Consider the following 5133-nt stretch of genomic DNA (forward strand, 5'->3'; position numbering starts at 1 on the left):
CCATCATGGCACCCCGCTGTGCACGAGGACAGTATTGATCCGGGCACCTGGTGCACGTGCTGTACGTCATCACCAGCGGCAGATAACTCGCGCCGCTATCTTGGGCCAGGCAGTACAGGACTGCCACATCCCACTAGAAATTGAGATTGGACAGGTGAGGCAATGAGGCGGAACGGTGCAGAAAGGACCGCAGTCCGTCCGTGACCAAAACTCAGAACCAAGGCCGCTTCGGATTCTGACGCCATGTGGTTTCCCCCTCCACCCCCACCCCTCAGTCCCCTGGGATGGGGAGGAAGGGAAACAACTCGATGGCGACTGTGGGCAGCTGGAAGCACTTGTCTCCCCTTATGGGAGCTCTCTAGTGCAGGCAGCGTCTCGGGGAGGCGAAGGAGAAGACGGAGGAAAAGTTCTTCAGTTTCTGCCCCTGCTGCCTCGGGCACCAGTCTCACGGGCACTTATGATCTCATAATCCTGAAGGGTAGGGGGTTGCGGGGTGGGCACCGGGGTAGAGATTGGGGGAGGTATAGAAGGTGAGGGAGGGGGCTAGGGCAAGTGCTGCGGTGTCAAACAATCAGGAACTTAATCTTGAACCTAGAAAGGAATTCAAATACAGACATAGAATCTAAACATCCTGAGAGCATTTAATTCTTTCCCAGTTTGGTTGAGGGATAAATTGTGTTTGATCAGATCGTCATACATAGCCTGACGTGCCAGATGCAGAATTACGAGGAGTTCATCTGAACACCCAATTTGACTCGGGTAATAATATTGTAAAAAAAATAATAACAATAATCGAAATTAGGAGAAGTACATGAAAACCAAGGAAACTACTGGCTTTAAATATTGAACACAATGTCAACACAAACTAATGGTTACTTGATACAGTCTCTGGGTGACTTAAATGTACGATAGAATATTGACAGTAATACTTGGAACTTATGGTATTTCTTTCTCAGCAACTATAACAAAACAAAGAAGTTGTAGAACTTATACTTCAGTCCGAGATCAGAAGCCAAATTCTTTGCTATCGCAGAAGACCCAGGTCAAGTGAGAACTGCTGAAGATGCCTGGCAAGGTGAACTTCCATCTGGTGTTAGTGAGGCTGTATGGTTGTGCCACTTGGTTCAGTAAACATCATCTCAGTCTATGTATAACTCTGACTGCGGAATGCCATGGGAACAGAGGAGGAGGAGGCATGTAGTGTTTCCGTAGCGACAGGATCAGGTAAAGGACAAGGACCGGTTGGTACGGCCAAGGTTTCGCGTGCTTTCACCTTCTTTTCTTTAGAAGTGACCCTGACAGTCTAAACATTTACATCAGCTCAAAATAACAGCCCTTCCCGTGTTCTTGTTTTTCCCTTGTCTACCCCTTTTGGACATTTATGTAATCTAACAAAACGGACGGCTGTATAGGTAAAAGAGAAACACCGACGACTCTTTTCAGAACATCCTGCATGGAAATAGCTGCACACACACACACTCACACACATACACGCACACATACACGCACACATATACGCACGCACGCACGCACACACACACACACACACACTCACACATATGCACGCACACACACACACACACACACACACACACACAAAAACACACACACACACACACAAACACACACACACACACACACGGTAGTGACATGCATTATTACTCCCATTGCTCTTTGATCTTGAAAGGTGACTAAGTCAATTCAAGGGGCTTGAACACCAGTGGTTTCTACTCCCTCAGTTCTACCCCTTTCAAATATCCTTTAAGTGTCTTTGGACTTTTTTTCTGTAATCTTTGTCTATAGCTGATCTGATAGTAGTATTGAAATAGCTTTGTGAATGAATAAAGTTGGGGAAAACGGGATGTGGGTGTGAGAATTCATGCATTTTTGGGAGACTGTCCTCGGGCTCGCGGAGGTGTACACGGCTGTGCGTGGTACACAGAAAGCGACGGAAATCATTATCATATGTGTCATGTTTTCTCAATGAGTTGGTCTGAATATACCCGGTACATTCAAACATGGTGTTGTTTGTCTAAAATATAAGTAACCCCCTGAATAATGTTTTCAAATGTCAGAAATATAAGTTCATCTCAGTACCATACAAACTAATTGGTTTCTAAACATCCCCCCCCCTCCCTCCCATCGCCCCCAAACCATTCAGACTTCATTCGTATTTAAAGCCAAATTTTGAACTAAAATTCGAATATGGTATTAACTGGTGTCCACCAAAATTCAGACCAACCAACTTTCTTACAGATCAATAGCGGATTAAAGGTACTGAACTTGTCAAATCCAGGTGCACGGAGCCCCTGGGGCTTTTAGTCATACCTCAGGCAGCTATCCGTTAGAAGAACTACCAAGTTTCATTGTCTTGCACCCAAAGAGTCAAGAACTGCGATTTTTGTACGAATTAATTTCGTACTCGGACCCGGCTGGTCTTGACCTATTTTTGGATCTAAATTTAGATCAGGTAGATCACCACATCATGCACAAAAAGACACGTCACTAGCAAACTATGTCAGACGTCATCATGAGTTTGTGTAAAACAAAATGGAGGCCGGAATCACTCAGTTGAATCGAACTCCGACCAAACACCACGTAATAACTAGGTTAATTTATGCACTCGCGTGAACAAGAAACTGTCGAGCTTCACAGATGTCGTCGTTGGGTAGTTTTGTGTTTGTTTTACTACCATAGGAGGATTTTTGAACTGTAAATGCACTCAGCTGCAACAAAAACGCAAAACGAAGGCTGTGAGCTGCACTGTGCCTTTAAGCAAAGCCAGGATGGTGGCTAAGCGGAACGGACAGCAGACATTATTAGAAAGCAAACACTCAGCTATGTTGGGAAACACACCTTCCCCGCCCCTCTCGCTCTCTATCTTCTCCCCAACCCCTACCCTTGTCGGGCAAATCTCCTCCCCTCTCGGGCGACCTGTTTTGCTCCAGGTAGCGCTAAATTTAAATCTCCTCAGGGCGAATGAAGTCTTTTCCACACTGAAGACCAGCGCATTTTACCTTATCGCTCGGACGCCCTCTAATATTTAGACAGACAAAGACCGGTACTTACCTAAACTTGAGTTGAAACCTGCGCGCCGGACGTGAGGGTGTGTTATGCAGCCAGATTAAACAGTCCCGGGAAAACCGAGCTCTTGTAGTATGTACACGTGTGTGTACACCTGCAATGAGGTCGTGGGTTGTACATTGTTGAATTGTGGATTAGAGGCCTTAATATGTTGGAGTGGGGCTTGTCCATTTGTAGCATTTTCTTTCCCTCTTCTTACTTGAACCAGAGTTTTTAAGGTGTCGCATGCGTATATGTTGATGGGCGGTGAATGGTCAGGTTTTGGTACTTGGCAGTCTGTAACTTGCAAGTCAGTACGCACATGAGCTGTATATTTTGATCCTGGATGGCTTTTAAAGTAGCGATTATCTTGCTGTATTTTTCTTCTTTTTCTTCTTTCTCACAAGCAGTTTCATACTTTCTTCTCTCACAGCTCACAGTACCGTGACGACATCAAAGGCCGCGTAACTTGTGTCAAGTCTCTGTATTAATCACATATTTCGTCCTCTTCAGTTTTCCAAGGCCTCGTCGTCTTCTTACCCTTTAATGCAACATCATTTTTAAGTTAATCTGTCGATTCAAAATACTCATGGACAGATTTCTTGGGATAACGCACAGGACATAGAGGGAGACAGAAATGGAAAAACGATTATGTCGGTTTATACTGCATTCACCAAAAAACATATATACAATGGCGCGATGTTGAAGTCCAAGAAGGCCATGCCAGGGCCACTGTCCGTTGTGTGCGAAAAGGTCAAGGTCAGGGTTAAGAGGACGCTTGTTGCGACGCTTGACAGTGTTGACAGGCGACAGCAGACACAATATTGTTGCAGCAGATTGCCTGGCACCGCCGTTTTGTCTCTCTTCTACCCCCCCCCCCCCTCCCATCCCACGCACACATACATACACCTCTCCCGGTCGACTCCTTTCCTTCCAACATCTTCAGAGATTGATGTCTTGGGCTTAAAAGTCTGTATGATCTCTTGATTGTTCTTCTGTGGAATTATCACTCTCTGCTGACAGAGTATTGAGGGTGACCCGTGCTGATGGTCGTCATGAATCGGTTGCACTCCATATGAATATAGTTATAATTATAGCCTAGAGGATAACTTGCTTTTTGTAAGCCTTGCTTTTAAAGCTCACTTGCAGTTAAGATATATATAACAGCGTATAAACAATCATGTCCCAAATAGGTCCAAGTTGCCTCAGAGGACGTTAAAACCCCCAAAGTCAGTCAGTCAAGATATATATTATAGCTGTTGCGCGTAAATAAGTGATTAAGATTTTACCTTCACGGATAGTTTACACGCACACAGACACACTGTGACTTCCACAGACAAAAGAGAGAGAGAGACAGTCAAAGAGAGACAGACTGACAGAGACAGACAGAACAATTAGTAATGGTACACAAAAAGATGCGCTTTAGGAGATATCAACCACGCAGTTAATTAAACAGATAACACTGACACACACATATGGCAGAAATGATCATTCACCGAGAACTCCCCAAATGGTATTTCCAAAACTCAATCCAGACCAGGAAGAGCGTGGAGACAGGACGGGCAGTGTAGGTGTTAGGGCTCATTTCGGAACGTGTCAAGTCTGTCTTGGGAGGTGAGCGCCATATTCCGTTGACACGACCACAGTCCCCTCGAGCGACGTCACCCACCCACTGACAAGTTGTCCCCCTTGGTTTGATAGATCCCAGTGGGGGTGGTTGTCGTTCTTTGCCGGCGGTTCACCATGTTGTATGTTCAGGTCTGTTCAGTTGTTGGTGTGTAATGCGGTTTGGTGACAGACGTCGTATGTCAGCACTTGCACTGAATATCTGGATTTTTAGAAAATACTTTGACTTGTGATTAAAATAGCTTATGTTTTCTTCTCTCTTTGTTTCCTTTATTTCTTTGCGGTAGTTTTGTTTCTTTTCTTCTTTGTTTCTTTCTGACATTCGGGATGTTTTTTAACTGCATTATGATTAAAAAAAAAAGTCATTATTATTGAAAGATTCGCTTTTTTTTTCTTTGTTTCTTTCTGAATTTTCTTTCATTATTTTGATACGTATATATACTA

The sequence above is a fragment of the Littorina saxatilis genome, linkage group LG5 (assembly GCF_037325665.1).
Source record: "Littorina saxatilis isolate snail1 linkage group LG5, US_GU_Lsax_2.0, whole genome shotgun sequence".
In the NCBI taxonomy this organism is placed as follows: domain Eukaryota; kingdom Metazoa; phylum Mollusca; class Gastropoda; order Littorinimorpha; family Littorinidae; genus Littorina; species Littorina saxatilis.